The sequence below is a fragment of the Sciurus carolinensis genome (assembly GCF_902686445.1).
Source record: "Sciurus carolinensis chromosome 14 unlocalized genomic scaffold, mSciCar1.2 SUPER_6_x, whole genome shotgun sequence".
NCBI classification, from domain to species: domain Eukaryota; kingdom Metazoa; phylum Chordata; class Mammalia; order Rodentia; family Sciuridae; genus Sciurus; species Sciurus carolinensis.
In genome coordinates, this window is record NW_025920104.1 from 2,512,148 (window position 1) to 2,535,644 (window position 23,497).

Genomic DNA, 23,497 nt, shown 5'->3' on the forward strand with positions numbered 1-23,497 from the left:
CACAGTGAAACTGAGAAAAATCATATCAAATGAGAAATCTTTTTCTCTAATCTTAAATAAACCAATAATGAATCCTTGGGAAATGTAATTTTTTTTTCAATTCAGACTTGAAACAGGTTATTATTAAATAAACATAAAAGTCTCATTGCTTGCCATGAGATATTCCAAAATTAAACATTGCTTAAACCACCACCACAATGTTCTTAAAACATATTGCAGACTTTTATATCTGCTTTTATTTTCTTAATGAAACCTGTGCAATCCAACAATCTACATCAAATCCTGTAATATGTAAGTCACAGTTCACATAAAAACTAATGATCAACCTTCAAGTTTTGTTAAAATCATGATATTAAGTTATCCATAAAAATTAACTAGGATTTATCAATGGACAACCATGGACCCACAGAGTGATGTCTCATGGCATTCTGTGAAGTCTTTGCTCCATCTTTACTTTCAGCTTCCTCTTCTGAAACATCTTCTTCACCTGCCTCTTGTTCCTCCTCCACTTTTTTCTAAGGTTGATAAAATTCTGGTAATGATTACTCTTAAAGACAAGGACCAGAAATATGTTGTAGATTTGTTTCAGATTCAAATCAAGATACAATGATTCATATGTCTATGACTGCCTGAAACATTTGTTTGGATGTACAAAAGGAATAAATTATTAAGAAAACAGTGAAGATTATAAAAACTGGTAGTAAGATCCATTTTACTTGCCAAACTCATTCTAATTACCTAACTATCTATAAAGTGAACTGTAATTAATCAATAAGCATTAATGCTGTGAATGTGGAAAATTTAAGAAACTATACTGCATTAAGCAAATATTACATTAATTTCCTATTAATATTTTGTTCTACAAGTATACTAAAACTTCAATGCTATCCTGTTTCAGTTGCCAGGAAAAAAGAAATCACAATGTGTACAGTTAAAAATCATATTCTTGTTCATTTTTTCTAGTCTCATAAATGTGCTTTCCCTTCACCATCTTATTAAGGTAAATTACTAACAATAAAATTTACATAAAATAAAACATATTAAGTGTATAGTTCAATGAATATTTAAGCATGTGCACATACACACATTATATTTGTTACAGGGCCAATTGCTAATTAACTTAAGCTCAGAGCATACCATGTTACTGAAAGGAAATTTGGCCCATGAGTTTTACTATGTTCACTAATTCTAGACTGTTGAGATTCCTAGGCAACTCAGAACTGGGGGAAGCATTAATAAGTAGGGCAAAATATGAGAAGAATTTTCCAGTCATACACAACTTAATGTTTGGTCTGCATGGCATCCCTCTCTATACTGGGTCAAAAGAACCTATGCATGACACATTCCCATGGTTCCAGTGAATATTAGAGTTTAAAACAGTGGTTTTCCACCAAGAATGATACTGTCCCCCAAGAAACACTGTGCAATGTTTGGCGATATCTTTGGCTGTTACATCTTGTGGGGGGAGCTGGGCATTGCTGCTAGCAAATACTGAGATACCTTTGAGCATCCAACAATATACAAAAGGTAGTTCATACAATTAAAAATCATCTGCTCAAAGTGGTCAGTAAAGTCAAGCTTGGGAAACCATGGTTTAAAGTAAATCTTTGTAGTGAATCCTTTACAAATGGAATGCACTGGGACTTCCCTCAAAGTTAGGGGAGTATAAGAAGAAAGTGGATTTCCTTCTTTCTCCCTGTGAGTGATGGCTTTCTTTGATTATCTTGAGAACAAAGAGTCACTCAGAGCTGAGACTGCAGCAAGGTAAGGAGAACTGACATATTAAGAAACACAGTATCTTAATAACATTATCTGGGTCCTAAGGATCTCCTCAATTCTGTCCTCAGACTTCTTGCTATATGATCAAAAGGTAGAATGAGTTTTTTTTTTTTTTTCTAAACAACTCATACACTTATAAGGGATAACAACTCAAAACATGTGGCTTGCTCCAGAAGGGGTATCATCACATTAAAGTTTAAATTAGTTATCTATCAATTATGTCACTAAAGGAAAACAAATTGCCTAAGCATATGCAGAGTGAATACTAAGAACTTATTATGCATCATTAGAATAATGTGAATATTACAGACCTATCTTTTAGAAATACATTTAGAAAAACTATTACTTTATGCTTTTCAATCTCTCCAACTTAAGTTATTACAAGGTATCATCTTTTCTAGTAACTTTTTACTATGGACATCAGTAGAGAAGAGAAAAACTTAAGTAGTTTCACATGAATTAAATGTCAATTTTAAAAATTTCTAAGAAAATTAATTTTCTTGTAACTTGCTAAAAGATGTACAGTATCATCTCTGCCATTCCTTTTTGTTCATTTCAGAAAATTTCTAAAATTAAACATATTCACTGTTCCAACTCCCTCTTTTGAGAACTTACATTCTTTTATGTATACAATGGATAAATCCCACAGTTTATTCCATAGAGGGAAACCTACCAGAGTCACTATTTTTACAGCATTTATATGTCAACACCTAATTCTTTCATGGGCACAGACCTATACAAGTTTCTATGGGTAACCATTTTGTCCAAGACAGTATTTTTCAAAAAGCAGTCTTCAGATTAGCAGCATTAACTTCACCTTGAATTTTTCAGAAATGCAAATTCCCAGCCTCATCACAGAACTTGATTCCAAAACCCAGGGCAGGGACCAGCAATCTGTTGCAACAGTTCTCCTGGCAAATACAATACACATTCAAGTTTGCTCCAATTGGAAGACATCTCTGACTCCAATATCTATGTTACTAGATACAGAAATTAATCTATGCAGACTCCCAGAGTACCCTCTCAGCAGATGACTTTAATGGAGACTCTGGAAATTGCCCCCAAAATGATTCAGTCTATATAGTGTGATTCAGCATGACTGGTTATTTATGGTATCTACAGTCAGTTGCACCCTATTGATCTACAAATTTTCTGACAGTTACAGAACTTAGAGGAAAAGTACAGAATAGTAATCAATAAAATTGATAATAAAATATATTTCTATATAGTTATCTTTTGTATTTGCTAAATCAAATGTTATTTTTTATTCACAACTTGAGTTTGTGAATGAATTATTTTCATATCTTTGTAAAAACCTTACACCTGATAATAAATTTATCTTTTAAATAATCTGTGTTTACAGTTTTTCCTGCAGGTCAGTAGCCCCTGGAGGACAGAATTATTACTTACCTCATAACTGCCCCTTTTACTATCAACACAACTATCTGGGAAGGATAGGTACACTGTAAATGAAATATTCACTGATTTCATTTCAGGAGTTTTGACCTCAATAAATCTTAAGAAGGGCAGCAAAATATAGAAAATATCATGATTGTCATGTGTTTGATTTAGGTTTACACTATGCTCTGCAATTTCTGTGTGACTTTGGGGAAATCTCTCATCTCTCTCAACCTTAGCTTCCTCAACTAAAAAATGGAAACTATTTCACCTAAGGAGTCAACCATAAAGTTGCTGAAAAGTCAATAGATAAAAGAAAAGTCCAAGTTTCTTACTAACTGAAAGCATGAGGGCTTCTACCACCAGCACAATTTTCCAAAATCAAAAATAAAACATTGGGAAGTACCTGTATTACAACAGGCAGCAGAAATAAATACTTTGAATTTTATAAATTCATTTTACAGTTCAGTACAGGCCAATACCAATTCAGATCAGCTACAGGAGATACATTTTCCCAATATTCTACCAAAAAATTTAAATTGGCTGGAACAAAAAATAAACTTCAAGTACAGCCACTAACAAAGTGAATGACTTTAAGAGTAAAGTATGCTTACCAAAAAATTAAAATTTTGACTCAAGTACACTGAAGCAGATCCATGAATAACATGACGTATGCAAACACACTGACATCAAATCAATGTTATTAAGTAACTACAAGCTAAATGCAATGTTGAAATTTTCTGAGTCAAGAAAATAACAGGAGGGGTAGGGGGAAGGGAAAAATAACAGAATAAATCAACAGCATTACCCTATGTAAATTTATGATTACACAAATTGTATATCTTTATGCCATGTACACAGAAACAACATGTATCCCATTTGTTTACAATAAAAAAAAAGAAAAGAACAATTTTCCAAAATTCACTGGGATACCATTTTTACATGATGTACACATCTCCCCATTCATTTACACAACTGATAGAGGCCACCAATCCAAACTTAGGAACCAAAGCAGAAGAGGAACCTACTAAGTGTGTAACTGTGTTTACAAAAATGAAATTACAGGTGAATAAAAATATAAACACTTCAGGATTGGGGATGTAGCTCATTGGTAAAAAGTTTGTTTATTAGCAAGTGATAGGCCTCAGATTCACACAGCAAAAAACAAATAAATCTCCAGAAACAAAAACATCATAAAATATACTTACTTAAAAGATATGGCTGTAGTTGTGCCTTTTTGAAGGACAAAGGCAATTTACTACAAATAGCATACACTGTAAAAATAAACAGAATCTTTACATATAATACAACTAATGCAATTTATTTTTTAAAATATTTTAGTGCTCTAAAAACTAAGTACTCACAAGTTCTAATGACAATCCTGAAAGCAGAGTTGCTAAAAAAAAAAAAAATGTATGATTCCCCAAAGGAGTAATCCAAGTTTTTGAATATATAATAGTTGTAGCAAGTCTGAAATCAAAAGGAAAAAACTGAACTAAAAATGGTTTCTTTAAAAAAATAATAAAGATAGAAAACTTTTAATCCTTAACCTGATATTCACAGACAGCTGAAAGTGTGCTGACATACTACTCATCCTAAAATAAAAAAGAGATGATTTTAAAACTGACTAAGATACACAGCTTTGTCTATATTTTCTATTTTCTAGTCCATCATTTTCCCCAACAATGAATATTATTGCTACTATTAAGAAAAGTTATCACTCACTCATTTCATGACTGTAATAAGGTTGCTCATAAAATCTAAGTTTCTGAAAGGTTGTCATCACCTGATCATCTCATAAATAAAATATTGGTACTCTTTCTTTCTTTTTATGGTTTTCAATGGTCACTTTTTCTTTTCCTCCCCCCCCCCTTTGGTGCTCAGGATTAAAGTCAGAATCTTGCATATCCTAGGTAATAAGTACTCTACTGCTGTGCTATATCCCCCTTCCATTTTTCTTTTGAGATAGGGTCTCACTAAATTACCAAGGCTTGTCCCAAATCTGTGATATTCCTGTCTTAGCCTCCCAAGTAGCTGGGATTACAGGCATGCACCTCTGCTTACAGTTCAATATTCACTTATAACTTTCATCTGATGATTCCTCAAAATACTGACCAACTGGTTCTATGAAATCAGTTGGAAATGGCAATTCTTACTCACCCTTAAAATCTTCCAAAAAAAAAAAAAAAGAAAGAAAGAAAAAAAGCATAGAAGGGAGCCTGAAGAAACAATTTGGGACACTTGTTAATAGGACTTTTTCCAAATAAAATTACTTCTCTCTTGCTATGGATGTAACACAGTGGCAGATCACTTGCCCAGAATGTACAAGACCCTGGATTTTACCCCCAGCACCTCCAAAACAAAATTACTTTTCCTATTTTGTTAAAAATTAAAATTTACAATAGCACAATTTGACAACTTGCAATGATGTATAAATGACTACATAAGAACTAAATCATAAGTAAACATAATTATTTTTATGAAGTTAAATGCAGGTAGTTTAAATGGGCAATTTAAAAAAAGCATGCTTCAAAAAGAAGGGTTTGTGTGTTTCAAACAATATCACCTTTAGCAAGAAGTAGAAATTGGTGTTCCCAAGGGCTTTTTCATGCACAAGTGAAAGGATGGCTTAATTCAATGACAAATGATGGGGTGGATGAACCTGGTAAGCTTACCCTTGCCATACCCCCTGTACACAGTCTCACAATAAAAAAGGTAAAGCCTGCTGCCTTTAGGATTACACAGAAAATTACAAGCTACTACCTTTTTCTACCACAAAAAAGTTAAGATTCACTTAAAATATTAAAAAAAAAACAAAAATCAGTTACATTTTAAGTTCAACATTGAAAACTAACTTAATCATGTTGCCTTTGTTGTTTAACAGGCCAAGTGGGAACCTGGGTATAGTGGTACAGGCCTATAATCCCAGTGACTTGGGAGGACAAGACAGGAGGGACAAAAATTTGAGGCCAGTCTCAGGAACACAGCAAGGTCCAATCTCAAAATGAAAATAAAATTGGGTGGGTGTGGTGGTGCATGCCTATAATTCCAATGGCTCTGGAGGCTGAGGCAGGAGGATCATGAATTCAAAGCCAGCTGTAGCAAAAACAAGGTGCAAGCAACTCAGTGGGACCAAATAAAATGCAAAAGAAGCCTGGGGATGTGGTTAGTGGTTGAGTGCCCACCAAGATCAATTACCAGTACCCCCACAAAATAAATAAATAAAATAATATTTGTTGTGGATATAGCTTAGTGGCAGAGAATTCCTGGGCTCAATCCCCAGTATGGCAACAACAAGAAAAAAGACAAGTAGGAATAGCAATAAGGAACTTAAACTTCTGTGTGCCTTCACTATTGTCTGCACTAACTAAACTATATCAGGAATACTAGGTTCCATAATTGCAGTGGACATGATGGTTCACTGAGAAGTTTTGATATCTAAAGAATAATCTGGAGGCACAAAAGGAAAAGATACACTTCAATTACAAACTACTGCTCAGAGCTGATCTTTCTCCTACTCCCAGAATCCAAAGCACTTTTCTCTGATAGTTGGTGATCCACACCCCATCTCCCAAGGGCAAGTATGGTGAGGAGACTAGAATAAGATGAGAACATGTTAACCTCCATGAAACTCACCATTCCCAAAAGTCTCTTGAATGACCACTGAGGATTTGCACTCCAACTGTGTAGCAGAAAATAGGCTTGCCATTCACAATCCTAACTGGTATAAAAACATACCTATCTTCTAACTACATTTAAGCTCAGGAATTAATCATGCCATTATATATTGTTCAGACACATTATCCATACAAGTTAGATGGGCAGAGTAATCACACATAATGAATCACTGTACATCAAGGAGTTTAAAGGTAATATATGTAGGTAATGTTTGAGTCTCTCAAATTACCACATGCCCATTATACTCTTCAGTCTTTGGGGCAATATTTAGTTTTTAATGACACATATGATCAAATCTAAGCATATAAAATATTCCTAAAAAGACACTAAGCATAATTCTACAGAATGGCCTCAGGTAGCATAATAAGTATCAAGGTTATGTGTTTGATTTACAAGATCTAACTAAAAATATCAAACACATAATAAATCCACATATGCCTTAAGTGTCCAAGAAACAAACTGTGTACATGTATTTATTCATATGAAAGAAAAACATAATTATCTCTTCCAATTAATTGGGAAGCAAATAAGAGAAAAATCCCTCATACTTATGGAAGAGAACCTAAACCAAACCATGATAAAACAGGTTCAATATTCTTCCACTCTTTTCCACTTATAAAGTTGATGAAGTCCTTCTTAGTCTTTGGACCTGGATAGTGTCTGAATTTACCATCCTCACAACTAAAGATCAGAATTAAATATTAATAGCAATGGAAAATAAATTTTGTATTTGTTTTCACTATTTCTTCACCTCATTTTAGTTCATCCTAATATTCAAAATCATTAGCAATGTAGAAGCATGTTAAATTACTACTGATGACATCTTAGCCCCAAACACAATCATAAGACTTAAGATTTTGTTCTCACTCTTTCAAGTATGAAAGTACTATGAAAGTGCAGTAAGCAGATAAATCTCAAAAAATGATGTTTAAGTTTTATGTATAACTAACATACTAAAAGCATTACAATATGAAAAGTTATTAAAATAATGCCTGAAACATGAAAATTATTAGCTATTTTTAAACTATGTTTAAAAGTTTTTTGTTTGTTTTTTGTGGAATTTTCCATCATAGTCACATCACCTCTGCCATTCAGTTTTAAATTACAGAAAGCATCTGGGGCAGTGCTTTCCTCCCAGGGACTTCAGTGATTCTATTTACAGTCAACTTTGCACACTTCCTTCCATCCCCCTCCACCTTCCCATTCCCTATTTATGGGATTCTGTCAAATAGTTCTAACTGTTCTCCAGTCTTGTGCATCTTCAAGTGCAGAAGCTCCATTCTTCCCTACTACCTACCACAGGGTCAGGGGATCCTTTTTCCATTCAGAGAAAGAGACTACAAAGAAGCTCCCATTCAAAAACATAAAGCTTTAAGGAGAAGATGGAATTGAAGTAGTTCTTTGAAGGACAAGTAAGATTGCAACAGACAAAAATGAAGAGAAAAAAGCAAGGTAAATGCCATGACTAAGAGAAAAAGGGCAGGAAATTCCAGATATTGAGAATACTGATTACAAACAATTGAGGAACATGTGGGGAAAAGGAATGAGGGAAAAGGGAGGGAGAGAAGCACCTTTGAGATACAGAGAAAATAAATTTAAATAGATGAGAAGGGAGGATGAGTCTCTAAAGAACTAAAGCAAAAAGTGGAAAAAAGGAAAAGGAAACAAGATACAGAAATACACAAGGAATTGTCAATTTGTTTTGCTGTTGTTTTTCTTTTTGGCAGTATTGGGGAATGAACCCAGGAGTGCTCTACCACTTAGCTACAACTCTAACCTTTTTATTTTTTATACTGAGACAGTGTCTTGCTAATTTGCAGGGGCTGGCCTCAAACTTGTGATTCTTGTGTCTTAGTCTCCTGAGTCACTGGGATTACAAGCATGCACCACCAAACTCAACAGAATTGCCATATTGTTTTTGAAATTTTAAATGAGGAGAAATACCTCTTAACATTTAGCTTACCATCTAGCTAACATCAAGGTACAGCAGGTGGACAGATTTGAGATTCCCTACCTCCAGATTAGAATACCAATAAGGTCAAACTAAAAGACCTGATATTGCAGACTACATATTTCTGTTCCTTCTGACTTAACACTACTGTATCACCCTCTACTTTCTCCTCAAGGCTTAGTTTATTTTTGTAAATACCACATTCCTGTTTATGAGAATGTCCATGGAGTGGAATGCTTTCCCTGCACTCTTAAATGTTCTACTTCCAAGATTTCCTTTAAATGTTGTGTTCTCCAGAAACTGCCACTGCAAACAGCAAGATCTCCCCTTCATCCTATTTTCCAAAGGATACAACAGCACTCTGGGCTTACAACCATTACCTATATTGAAGAGGATCACACCATTTCACCAGAGCATTACTTTCCAATTAACTATAAATCTCTGACAACAAAGACTCCTTCAAGTATCATCCACCTATCAAAAGGAACATAGGGTACTATAAAAGCAAAATGTGCTCTCTAAAGTATTTGCTAGATTAAATTACCTCAGCTCTTCAAACATAATCCAAGAGAGAGGCCTACTATTCCAATTACACTATGATCCATCCATCTCCATAACTGAGAATCTTTGAATACTTACTGATAAATAGTAGGAATAGCAGTTATAGTAAACCATACACTCAGTTCTACAAGAGATAAAGAACATACATCTGGTTTTACATGGGACAATCACTATGTATAAAGTGATTCAAAATTATTTAAATGCTATTAAGAATATAAAAATTATGCCTAAAATAGTAGAAATTTGTAATAAAAATGCAAATACAAATTATATCCTTAAAGCAACTTTAGAAGACACATTATTCCATATTAGCTCAATTTAAAAGTTTGTCAAGTTTGATCATTAAAGACATTTTTGTATATATGTAAGCACTTGGTCATTAAAACTAATGTATGATTAAAACTACTAGTGATGTGTCAAGGGTAAATACAATATGGTCTTAGGTTTCAAATCAAATCATAACTGACATACAAGAACAAAGGCAGTTTATATTACTGCTAAACATGGGAAAGACTATGAATCTTTCTTAAGACAGGTAATAATGATTACAGCTTACATTTCTTATTAACTATGTGTCAAGCACTGATGACACAAACAATGAGCTCTATACACAACTAGGGAATCTGCTTTTTGCAGTCATTGCATGCTGAACCCCCATGAGAGAGATGATAAGTCAAGTGAGTTTAACTGATTTTGAACTAATTTAACTGGATGCAAAACACTGTTTTCAAAATGTAATGAAAGGTTAAGAGCTTAAGATGTTTAAAAATAAGATGAATTTCAACATAATTGACAAAGAAACAAAATCATCCAGAATTACAGTACCTGTCTGCTCTGCAACATCTACTTTTGCAACATTAACCTCAAGATCTTCTCCCCTTTCAGCAAAATTTTCCCATTTGGGTTGAAGATTTTGACAAACAGGACAAGACAATGCATAACAAAAATAAGTTTAAGAACAAAAAGCTAAGTGCTCTCATGATTACGAATCTTGGTATAAAACAAAATTGTGAAGAATATTTTTGTAAATATTTTAGTTGTAGAGGGACACACTACACCTGTATTTATTGTTATGTGATGCTGAGGATTGAACTGAGTGCCTCACACATGCTAGGCTAGCACTCTAGCACTGACCTACAACCCAAGAATATTTTAAACATATAATTTACTTAGAATATTTACACTAAAAACTGAAAATAAAGTGGTTAATTTTATGCACATGAAAACAGATCTATGGGTCTAAAAATTTGGATATTAAGAAGTATAAATTGAGGATCATAACCATCCATAGTAAAGCAAACTTTAGAGTAAATTTTTAAAGACACAGGGCCTTATGAAAAAAAAGCTCTTTAGAAACTCTTGAATTTTTCTACTACCATGTGGTCATCAGAAAGCACAAGACATTTTTTGAAGTTTACCATTTTAACAGTTTTGTACTGCAGAGTCAATTGCAAGGGGTTGGAAAAATAGAAAGTACCCTGGGCTATGGAGAATGAAGAAATACAAGTTACAGCTTAAGTCAGGTACTACTACTATGCAGCAGGATTGCCACAGGAATGGTAAGCCCTGGAAGGAAGGCTATTCATATTTAAAAAAGCTAGAGACCTGCATTTTTATATAAATATTTTAAAACCTAAACCTAATACCCACACAAATACTAAAGCAGGCTAAATGAAATTCTTGGCCAGTTAGTTTCTGAGAAACTGGGTTTACATATTCTATGACCAAAAATAATAGCATTTTAATGGCATTCATAATCATCCAGGTCCTAATTTTTCTCTATAATTTTGCTTCTCTACTTTACTGTAGAATGTAATTTCCCTCAGCTTATAGAACCAGAACAAATGAAGTCTATACATATTAAAAAACAAAAATACAATTTCTGTATTCATATTTTCTTGACTTGTTTTAGGGAAAATTTCAAAAACAGGACTGCAGAATAAAGCAAACTAGTATGATACATAAAACTCAAACTCCTTAATAATAAGTTTCATCACAATGAAAATATATCTATAATAACTTCTGATCAGAAATAGATTAACTGAAAATAATTCACTTGTAATTAAAAGTAAACTGTTAAGAATACTAATTCCTTTTTCTTTAATTCTTTTCTTCTTCTTCTTCTTCTTCTTCTTCTTTTTTTTTGTATCAGGGATAGGGATTGCTTCAGCATCCTGAGTGGCTGGGATTATGGGTGTTTGCCACCCTGTCCAGCAATCCTTTCTTTTTTCAAATGTTGCATCTTGTGTTTTTTAAAGTCTTGTTGAAACTTAAATATTTAGCCATGGGCAAAGAAGAAAAACACTTCTATAATTTCTGATAGATGCTCTAATTTGGATTTAACTCATTGTCAGTGTATTTTGTTTGTTGTTTTCTCCTTAATACCTCTTCTAATGCTATATTTACTGTTTGACCAAATGAATTTGAAAATATCTTAAAGTAATATTTGACTGTATTTTGCATATAAATTCATAAGCTCTACTACTCAACATATTGTTTTTAACATTAAATATTTTACAGACCCAAGTCTAAAATAAGCTACTGATGAAAAAAAAAAAAATACTGCCACTGGTTATACTTCCCCTCCTCCATGGTTTCAACAACAGATTATGTGTGTACTAAACATTTCCCCTATTTTATTTTTGTTATTATGTTTTATGATTCAAAATTTACTGACTGTCTTCTGGGTTCTCCCTTTGGGATGTCCACACCACTTGCTTCCTTAATTGCCAACTTACTTCATACATGATCCAGGAAAATACCAGAGTCTTGTTAAAGAAGCAGGTGTTCTAACAATTATTGCATGGTTTTTCTGGAGGCCCAAAGAAAGCCAATATACCAATATCTGGCCAGATAAATTAAACATCTGTCTCTCATCTATATAATGGGATAATAGTAATTATCATTAGGGAATTAAATATGATAATGCAATTAAAGGTTAATGTGTTGTGCAGTATACAGACAATATTCAGTAATGGTTGTATTGGTTATTATCTGTTACACCACTCTTTTCAGTCATACTACCACCACCAACTATTTAGCATCTAAAACAAAGGCATTTATTTCCTATGGTAGCAGAAAGTACTTTAAGTTAGAACTACCACACAAGACACAGGGTTTTGTTTGAACTACTGCAACCTAATGCTCTTAAGAGTTTGTAATAATTAAAGTAATAATTTCTTAATGCACTATCACTTACAAAGGCCAAGGAGTCACAACTCGAGAATACTCTACATTGCGAATACACAATGGAAAAGTGAGATGGGAGGGCTCAGGAGATAGTTCAGTCGGTAGAGTGCTTGCCTTGCAAGCACAAGGCCCTGGGTTCAATCGCCAGCACCACAAAAAAAAAAAAATGAGATGGGAGAAGAGAATGTGAGGAGTGCATGAATATTTTTAAATAACCCTATTTTGACTTAGCATATGCAACAAAAAGTCCCAAATTCCAACACCACAAATGGAAATTTCTTAAGAATAAACAAAGAGCTAGAGATTGTGCTCAATATTCTCTTTTGTAAAACTTAGTGAAAATAAGTCTAGATGTCCATCTATAAAGGATGGGAACTAGTCAGACTCCTCTCCCCACTCATGACTCCCAAATCCCAGTCTCAAAATCCTGAAGAAAAGTTAAGAGACAATTCTACAGAGCACAAATCCTTTGGCACACCACATCACTGGAAAAGGAACATTGGAACCCAGTGCAGAAGAAAAGGAGCTGGGGACCCAGAGGATTTGGGGCACCTGCTCAGGGACTGGGAGGCACGTCTGGGGAAGTTGGGGCATGCCTGAGGAAGAGGGGATGAGGTTGGGTAAGCATGCTCCTAGGGGACCTGGCACGCATCATGGGACAAACACCCCACACTCACAATTCTATCATCCATTCTCCTTCCAGCAATTCCCTCCAGTTCTCTTCTGTGATGACACGTACATTGCTCCACTGCCCTTGGAGTCACAGAAGTCGCAGAAGCAACAGCACTAACACTGTCAGGAAAATCAGGAGACCTCTGGAGGAAGCCATGACCGCCAGTCGCCACCACTCAAACACGCCTCAGCCCTGCCTCACTTCCGCTCTGGTCCTTAACTCTGCTCATGCGCATGGCGGTTCCCAGAGGCCCAAGTGCCCAGGGCAAACTCAGGGCACATGAGCGGACTCTGCTCCCAGCAGGTGCTGGAGGAGGGAAAGAGGCAAGCCATCTGACTTTAGTAGTGCTCATGACAGATACATATTATTTTTTAAATCTCAGGGTCTTGCCTATTTGCACACTAAAGGCAAAATGCATAGAAATATGAAAGTAAGTTCATTTTATATGTTTAAATTGCTAATTGTATTGGAAAAAATTTCTGATGCTAATTTGTTAGAATTTCTATTTTTGGGTGGTGCAAATAATTTATTAACAGTTCATGGTGATTATAAAATTGGGTATGTTTCAAATTTCAAATTTTTTTCCAAAAATTAATAAAATTTTTGATGAGAATTGACATTATTTAATTTTAATTTTCATATTAAATCATAATAATGTTTATACTTTGGCACAGTAATTTTTAGTCCTGAGACTCAGTTTGTTCAAATTAATCCTAAAGATAAAAAAGTCATATTCTTAGAGGTATTTACTTATGATAGAAAAAAATACATAGTTCTAAAAATAGAACAACTGTTAAACCACAGTTTATTACTTATGGAATATAATTCAATAATTAATATTTTTAATATGTGGGGGTAAAATTTCCTGATATATTAAATGACAAAATGAACTCTATTTCGTTTTTTATAACCATTTTTAACAACAAACAATAAAAAGTTATGTATCAAGAAAAATTACATTTCTAAAAATAGTAAGATACTATCCCTGTTAAGTTAGGATAAAAGGAATTCAGGAATGTGTTTTGCCCATGTGTTCGAGTACTTTTTTGTTCTCCAAATTAACTTCAGTAAGCTTGTAATAAAAGTACTTTTATTGATTTTGTTCTTAATAAAGTACATTTTCATTGTAGTAAAATTCTATTAAATTATTTTAATGAGTTTGTTATAAAGTAAGAAAGATTAAGGTGTTCAATTTATGTACAATTACCTGATGTAAACTTCTGAATTTTTAATGTTATGCTTAAAGCATTATTGGAACTGTGAAACTTAGAAACATTACTTGCTCTGAAAAGAATTAAAATTTTCTATTCCACTCTTTTTCTCACTAGCTCATTTTGGTGTTGCAGCAAATGTATCAGCTACTATAGCAAAGCAAAAATCTTTCATTGGCACATCTTATTGGTAAGACATTAATGTGATGGGTACATTTTTGTCTCTTCATGTTTAGTGATTAAACTTCATACTTAGTAATTCCAGATACTGGCAAAATAATCATTCTAAAATGCTATTTTAGTTATTAACAAATGATTGAAATACAATAGGAGACATAATAATACCCCTTAATATGTAAAGTAATTTATTGATTGTTTTAGAATTTGACTATGCATGTAAAAGATTGGACTCCATAATATGCAGATAAATAATTTAGATAGTGTATTATTCAAAAAGTAAAGTAGCTACATACTTCATAACTAATGCTGAAAGAGCCATCAGTAACTATCTACTTTGAGAGTGGAAGCTTTCTTGGCATGAAACTTTTAAGGGAATGATTGATCAATTTTACATGAAAATTTTAAAAATGCATGTTGGGTACCTTAAAATTTAAGTGAAAAAATAGGAAATATTGGCTAAAATATACTAAATGAGGTTTAATATCTTTAACATAAGTTCTTTTAAGTCAATATAATGTTTCATTACAGGCAGAGTTATTAACATAACACATATGTGAAGTCATAAAATATGAAAAGTGTTTCCCTTGAACAAAAATGCAAATTAAATGAACATCAATATTCTTTTTTATCAAATTGGAAAGCATCTGGAATCATGGATAATCCCCTTTATCACTAAGCATTTCACAATGAAAATGAAGATTGGTAGAAAATTTCTGAAGAAACTTAAAACAATTTTCATGTATGTATGAGTTTGTCAGGATAATCCCAACTACTGTGTATAACCTTAAAGCTTTAATAATAAATGAATAAGCCAGTATCATTGAAAGCTCAATTGTGAATGATGCAGCAAATCCATCTGTGAACTATATATTTTAGGCAAAGTGCATGTACATAGCCCAGAATAAAGTGTTGCTTCTCTGGAAAAAATTAAATAAGTTGAGAGCAATATAATTTTGAAGAGTGATTTAGCTGTGATGTTTTTTGTAAACCATAAGCAACTTTTTTTGATTTTTTAAATGTTTTAATATTTGGTAATGAGAACTGAACCCAGGGGTGCTTTACAACTGAGCCACCTCCTGGAATATGTTAAAAGAATCATGTACACCTTTCAATTCAAAGAAAAAATATGCTGAATAATAAAAATTATGTTGTAAAAGATGAATAGTCAGTGGATTGAGTTTATGGCAGATTACTAATCAAAATGTCAAGGTTAAGCCAGGCACAGTGGTGCACACCAGAAATCCCTGAAGCTTTGGAGGCTGAGACAGAAGGATTGCAAATTCAAATTTAGCCTCAGCAAAATCAAGGTGCTAAGCAATTCAGTGAGACCCTGTCTCTAAATAAAATACAGAAAATAGGGCTGGGATGTGACTCAGTGGTAAAGTGCTCCTGAGTTCATTCCTGGGTACCAAAAAAGAAAAAAAAAAGTCAAGATTAAAATTAGTACATGCAAGGTAATTTAAAAGTTGTGTTTTATAAAATACATGTCTAAGTAAGAAGTATGAATGAGAATGTGTGAAAGAGTGACTGTTTTTGCTTGAGATTGTGCTTCATTTGCTTTTCATGTATTGCAAATTCTATTCAGTTACCATGTGCTGCTTTTAACAATAGGAAGACACCAATCAATGTTATGTGAAAGCACAGGTAAGTTAGGTTATCTATAGAATTCCTTTCAGTGCAATTCCCACTACCCTCCTCCACCTCTTTTTATGAGTTTCCTCTGTTGTAAACACTTTTATCCAGTCAAAATTTTCTATTTTTTACCCTGATAGTACTATGTGAAATACTGTTACTTTAATTTTATTTGTTATCTCTTCATTAACACCTTCTCCTGTTTTTAATCTTAAGTTCTCCCCACTGCAAAGGGTGATTTTCATCACCTATGGCAGACTCATGGGTCAACAGCTCCATTTCCCACTGAGTCAGGGAACACAGCAATGTTAGCTTGGCTTCCCTGTTAGCCACCACTAAATGATTCTAGTGGGCAGAGGAAATGAAATTGATTTGTTTTTTCTGGGCTCCAGTTCAACCTCTTTTGGCTATGAAACTCGCCTGTTATCATCAGGCTCCATAGTAATCATTTTCTTCTCTTTAGTCCTGGATCCATTCTTATGTATGTAGAACTCATATAAATATTTACATATATATATATTTACAGGTCAGCATTTTTAGTATATATCTTACACATCATTAACCACACTTAAGTTGAAAGGCAGTTTGTTAGTAGAACTTTTTGTAACTTAAATGCATATAAAAGCAACTTGTGGGGCTGGAGTTGTGGCTCAATGATAAAGTGTTTGCCTAGCACACTGTGAGACATTGGGTTTGATCCTCAGCACCACATTAAAAAATAATAATAATAAACAAAATAGTTATTAAAATATTTTTAAAGCAACTTGTGTACAATCAGTATAAATATAAATCAATTCTAAAAGAGTAAATATCAAAATAAAATGACTATTTCTTCTAGGCAGTATCATCTGTACTGTATAATGTCAGATGACTTCATATACCTCTTACTCCCAAGTATGTAACTCCAGCTCAGCTACTCAGTTGACCTTCAGTCTTCTCTACACTTAGCAGTTTCTTAAAAATAGATCTCATTCAGTATCCTACCAGCATTTTATACTCAACTCAATATTTTCAGACTGCCGCTTTTATTTAATTCTCTCTATCAGAGTCTTCAAAATGTTCTTTTCCTTTTTTCCTTTGTATATTTGGAATTTTTCTCTAACTCACCTGACCTACTCTCACACTGTCCTTCATGTTGTTGTGAGATCTAGATTAAGTTTCCTGCCATAATTATGTCTTTCAAGGAGGTTCAGAAAATCTAAATGAATAGGCTTTTGTAACCAATAGGTTATTCATAATCTAGCCCATACTTCTGAGGCTCATTTTTCCCACACTGTCTAGACCCTCTAAATCCTCTCTTACAAAGGATAATATTTTTCAATTTCCTATCACAGGCATACTTTTATAAAATAAAGTGAAATTGATTGCTAAAAATTGATCATTTGCACAAGGGAGAATGCTTATTCTGTTTCTGTACTTGTTGCTGAATAATAACTAGCAGTGTAAGACCCATCCCATCTGTAGATCACACATATTGTGTTGCCCTGCCCCAGCAGCTCTCCAGGTGATCCATGCACTTTCCTTGCCTACCTGCATTTGCATCCTGAAATACTCAGACTCCTCACTCACCATAACTCCCTGCTGATTCATGTTTTAAGTCTTATCTACTTTGGGAAGTTTTCTGTGATCTTCACAGGGTTTTAGGTAATCTTTTCTGTTTTTCTGTATTATATAACAAGATTCACTTAACACAAACTAAAGTATACAGCAAGGATTTTCTCAGATCACCAGTATTCAAGATTTTTAAAACATGAATTTTAAAAGAGTATATAAATATATGTGTGTGTAAGAAAGGGAGACAGAAAGATTTAAGTCATTCCTGGTGAAGTTTCTTCTTTCCTAGTAAAGACCTCTCAGCTTCTTTTCTCTCCAAATCTAATGGTTATAAGAAGCAGTATTTTTTCAAAAAATGAAAATATTAGACTCACTGATTCCTTCTAGGATGGCTTCAGAAGTTGTGGAAGTAGAGAAGGATGGTGGCTACAACCAACTTTTTGACAACTGGGCTGTAGGAATGACAGCAATTGAACTTGGAGAACTTCAACCACAGGTGTTTGATCTTCATCCAATGAGGTGTTTTCATTATTTATAATCATGCAGTTATCAATCATGTCTTTGGAATGTAGAATACTGAGAACTCTGGGAATACAAGCTCATTTTTAATTATATCAAGATAGTAAAACTGTTCTAAGGGACTGGGAAGCAATTACATTTAAAACCTGCTTGGTTGTATTGCTTCTTTTCTAACATAGAGTGAGTTGTCTGCATTGTTTGAAGCTTTCTCATACAAAATTTTTCCCCTAATAATCAGAGTAGGGCATGGCAGTTTTTGTTAAACAAGTCTTTTAGGGTCTTTATTTTCATTCCCCCATTAGTTAATCATGTTTCATTTTTGTCCTATATGAGATGATAGAATACACAAAGATTTTATGTTACTATCTCATTTGATTTTCTTTGTTTTATTTTGAGAATTATGAATAAATACCTAAGCTTAGTATAATTATTGCATATCTCAGAATATATTGTCTTTCAGAAATAATTATTTAAGGACTTTTGAAAGGTTTGTTTGTATTTAAAAGGAAAAGTTATATTGGACTAAAATTTAAATTTAAATGGTAGAAAATTAAAAAGACAATTAGAATGGAGAAAATGTTCTCTTAATACATGATCAACCATGAATTAAAGTATGCTGCATAAGGAACTCATTTGAAGATTACAGGAGAAAGAGCATTTAGGAGAAAGTACCAGATAAAGAAACATCGGGAAATCTAAAGATACACAAGTTAAAAGATATATACTGTTATCTAGAATGCCTATAGGTATAGACCTTGAGGAAAATAATTTTATGTTATGTGTTAAGGGCAATAAAATGTTTTATTGATTGTGCTACTTAGGAAATTATTCTTAGAAAATAATTCAAGGATGAAGGATTAACCATTTTGGGATAACAGGATATATATCTGTCATCTATCTATATCTTACAAAAGTGGGGTCATGCTCATCTTGTGCCTTGTAAACTAGGTAAGTTCATTTGCCAGCAAATTGAGATGTTTTCTATGTACTAATGTTCTCCTATATCAGTTTTACAGTAGTATTTGATTCTAGTGGCAGAGGGAAGCAGCTTGCATCATCAGGTGTCAGAGAGAGAGAGAGAGACTCCACTCTCCAGGTAAAGGTACAAAATATATACCCCATAGTCACATCCCAATTCCCACCTCCTCCAGCCACACTCTACCACTTTAATTAACCCCATCCAGAATTAATTTACTGATCGGGTTAAGATTATCATGACCCAATCATTTCTCCTCTGAACCTACCTGCATGGTCTCACATGTGAACTTTTGGGGGATACTTCACATCTAAATCATAACATTTTAAATGTGGTATCTTATTTTAACCACATAGTAACTGCAGGGTTTCCATTTAATTTTCTGAAGCTCACAGATGTCAAACAGGCCATGGAGCTCTAAAGTAATAGAGGTTGAATGAATTTTATTTGACTTTAATGTCTTTTCATTATATTTCTCTTTTAGAGGGGTAACCTGGCTGAGACTGGCATTGTGATGAATATGAATCTCTCATGTGAGTGTCTGAGTTTGTCTTTATGACTCCTTATCTACATATATTTGACCTATCTAATCTGTGGACTCATCAGAACCTGATCTTGTGGTAGGAATCATTCTTATCCACTTAGAGCAGGGGTTTGAAACCTCAACACTATTGGAATCCTAGGCTGACTAATTCTTTGTTATAGGGATGTTCTGTGCTTTGCAAGATGGTTAACAACATCACCAGTGTCAACTCCTAGATACCACTGGCATCAACTCTCCCCCAGGCGTGACAACCAAAAATGCCTTGAGGTGTTTCCCCAAATGCTTCCTGGGTTTTCACAACTTCCATGGGTTGAGAACCATTGACCTGGAATATAAATTTAATGTTCACTGTGTCATTTGTCCCTGATATATTTAAGAGGGGACAAATCCTATATGAAATCACCAAGAGTAACTCTCTTCAGCTTTTTTAGCCTTCTGAACTTAGTTATCGGTCATTGATTTCTCTTTTAACTTTCAAGTTGGTTATCTTCTAAACCCCCAAGAAACCTTGGCCTACCCAACCTGTATTAGTTAGTTAGAGCCACCATAGGAAGACACCAGGGACTGTGTGGTCTCCTAGAGTTCTGGTGGCTAGGATTACAAGATAGCAGACCAGGAGAGTTGACCTGCTCTGAGGCCTCTTTCCTTGACTTGCAGATGACTGCCCTCTTGCTGCCTCTGCACATGGTCATTCCTCTGAGCACACATGACCTTCATTGTATGATGTGGCCAAATTTCCCCTTCTTATATGGACACCTCTCATATTGGTCTTGATTCCACCCTAATGACCTCACTTTAACATAATCCCCTCTTTGAAGGGGATTTATCTCCAACTAAGTTTACCTTCTGAGGTACTAGGGATGAGGGCTTCAATGAATGAATTTGGCATGGACACAGGGCAGCCCAGAACACAACCTCACCTATTTAATTCACCTAACCTTATACTCACCCTGATTTTCTCCAGTCTCAGAGAATGAACTATGCTTCCTCCAATGTATGGTCAAGACTTAGGTTTTCATCTAAGTTTCAGATCCCCAGTCTCCTCTGAGGACCTGTCCAGCCACTGCATCCCACAATACCCACCATCTCCCTGACAGCTTCATTCTCTGCTTACCTCTGGCTTTTACTTCTTAGTTTGTTGAGATGCTCCAGTGTCTTCCAGTATCAATTCTGTGTTGTCCTGTGACTTTACACTTCCCTCTTCTTCTTGTCACAGCTGTTTCCTGTTTCTTAAAATTAACTTAAGACACTTTCCATTGTCACCTGCTGAGGTTCAAATATGTCCCTCAAAAGTTGATGGTTGGAGATGTAATCCCTCTGCCCTCCTGAATGAACTAATAGATTAATGAGTGTTCTATGCCCATGAGTGGGTTAGTGTCAGGGTCACAGGAGCAAGTTCATGACCAGAGGAGTGGCTGTTATGAAGTGAACTCTTTCTAGCCTGCTTGCTTTGTCTAACCATGGTGCCCTCCCCTGTGTCATGATATAGCAAGGAGGCCCTCGCCAGATGCTGAGTCAGTCTAGGACAGAGTAGAATAAACCTCTGATCCTTATAAATTACCCAGTCTCTTGTTCTCAGTTATAGCAACAGAAAATGGACTTAGATACCATATTTTTTCTTTCCTTCCTTTCTTTAATTCTTTTCAATTTTCATTTCTACCTCTACCCTGCCTCTGAAATTGGTCTCATCATTGCCACTAAATAAGTTCCTCATGACTAAATTCATTGGAAATATTTTGATCTCTTTATTTTATTTGACCTCTTTGCCACATTAGTAAAATCAAACACACTGATTTCATATCTATCATCTGTTTATATTCAAATTATACTTGCACATAAAGACCAAATGATTCAATGACTGAAATGAAATTGAGCTGTTCATAAATTATTCCTCTTTGCCTGCAATTCTCTATTCAGTAAAATTAATGTTTTACTTTTTGCTATTGCATTAGTTTTTACATGTATATTTTTAAATCAAGCTACCACCCATTTATGTTGTGTTCTTGATCACAAACTTATCCATAAGTCTCGTCAGTGATCACTGTCTCTATTCCCCTTCTTCCAGGTTTTTGTCTTCCATACTACCTGGAAAATGATTTTGTTAAGAGTGATGATTTCCACCATGTTCCTGTTCAAGTTCATGTTTGTGTTCACATCTCATGACCTGCAAAAAGCACTGGCCAATGCTGATCTTTCCTTGAAGCACATTTTATCCTTTTGCTGAGAATCCATTCTTGCCTGGTTTTCCTCCTAATTTACCTTTGCCTCTTTCTGGTCTAATTTGAGGATTCTTCCTATCCTTTCCTCACTTTAAATTTTGAAGTGGCCCAAAGCTCAGTTTTTGGATGCCTTCTTTATGTGCATTCATTCCTCCATGATCTTATCAGTTCTTCTGGCTCTAAATATCCCTTTATATTCTGTCATTCTTGTGTTAGAGACTATATAGTTGCTTAGGGGAACAGTTTCTTTTCATCCAGGGGTCACAACCAGACTGCATTTCCTAGTCACCTTTGCATTTAGATATATATATTTGATTGAATTTTAGGCAAAGTAATGTGAGAACTGACATTTACAATTTCCAGGCCTACTCCATAAAGGTCTTCTTTCCTTACTCTTCAATCCTTTCTTCCACCTTTTGACTGGTTGTAGAGGACTCCAAGGATGGAGTTACAAATGGGAGGAGGATGGTTCCTTGAATAATCAGGTGAAAGGCTGTCCATCAATCAAGATCATTAGTTTGGACTTTGTGTAAAGCCAGTGAGATTTTGGAATATTGAAATTAAATTAACTGAGATTGAAGTATGTGTCTGGAGTGGGTATTGCCATAACAGAAATCTAAAATGTGTTCATTTTTTAGTGGTTGGGTGTCAAACAGCAAGGACACTAATGTCAGAGGCAGGCCTGATGGTTTCTGTGTCATAAAGCGGTAAACAATTGGTTAAAACATTTTCTCTGCTATCTTAGGAGGCAGATTTGTAGTTAATGAACTTATACTTTCAGGGAAAGAATTAGAAAGTAAAAGTGTAGGTTGGCAAGGGGGTGTCCTAAAAGAAAATATCAGAAAGAGGTAAGAATCAGCTGGTATATAAGCAGAATAAAAAGTACAGAAAGAATCCAGAAATTCTAATGGAAGAGCCAACTCTTTCTACATCCTGAATGGTAAAAGAGAAGATTGATCAAGTCTTTGAGGGAGAAAGGCCCATTATGATGGATCTCTGCAGCAAAGATCAGATTATGAATATTCCTTTTCTCCCTAGGCCATGATAACTATCAAACCACCCTATCAAACTACTTTCAGGTTGTCTTATTTTTACTTAAGGGATAAAAGTAAGGGACAAGGAATTCAGGGTATGGATTGGCATCAGCTGGAACATTATTTTCAAGAAAAGACTTCAATGTAGCCACTGAAGAGGGTACTGATGGAGCAAATAGGCTTGAGGTTGCATATTCTTTCTTTCTGTCTTGACCAAGAATATTATATTTAATCAGGTCTCCAATGTGGCTAAATAAGAATGATGGCCTTCATATTTAATAAAAGCAAAAAACTGGGGCAGACTGAAGAGTCTTCTAAAACCAACATTTCAGATTTCCAAGCCAATAGGTTCAACCATTTTCTTTGTCAACACATAGTCCTTTCAGTTTTATTTTGTTG

At 34.4% G+C, this 23,497-nt stretch overlaps 1 pseudogene; it reads right to left on the reverse strand.

Annotated features, from left to right (window-relative positions):
* Positions 1-374: 374 nt before the first annotated feature.
* LOC124973154 (thioredoxin-related transmembrane protein 1-like) lies at positions 375-13,385 on the reverse strand (annotated as a pseudogene).
* Between the last annotated feature and the right edge of the window lie 10,112 nt (positions 13,386-23,497).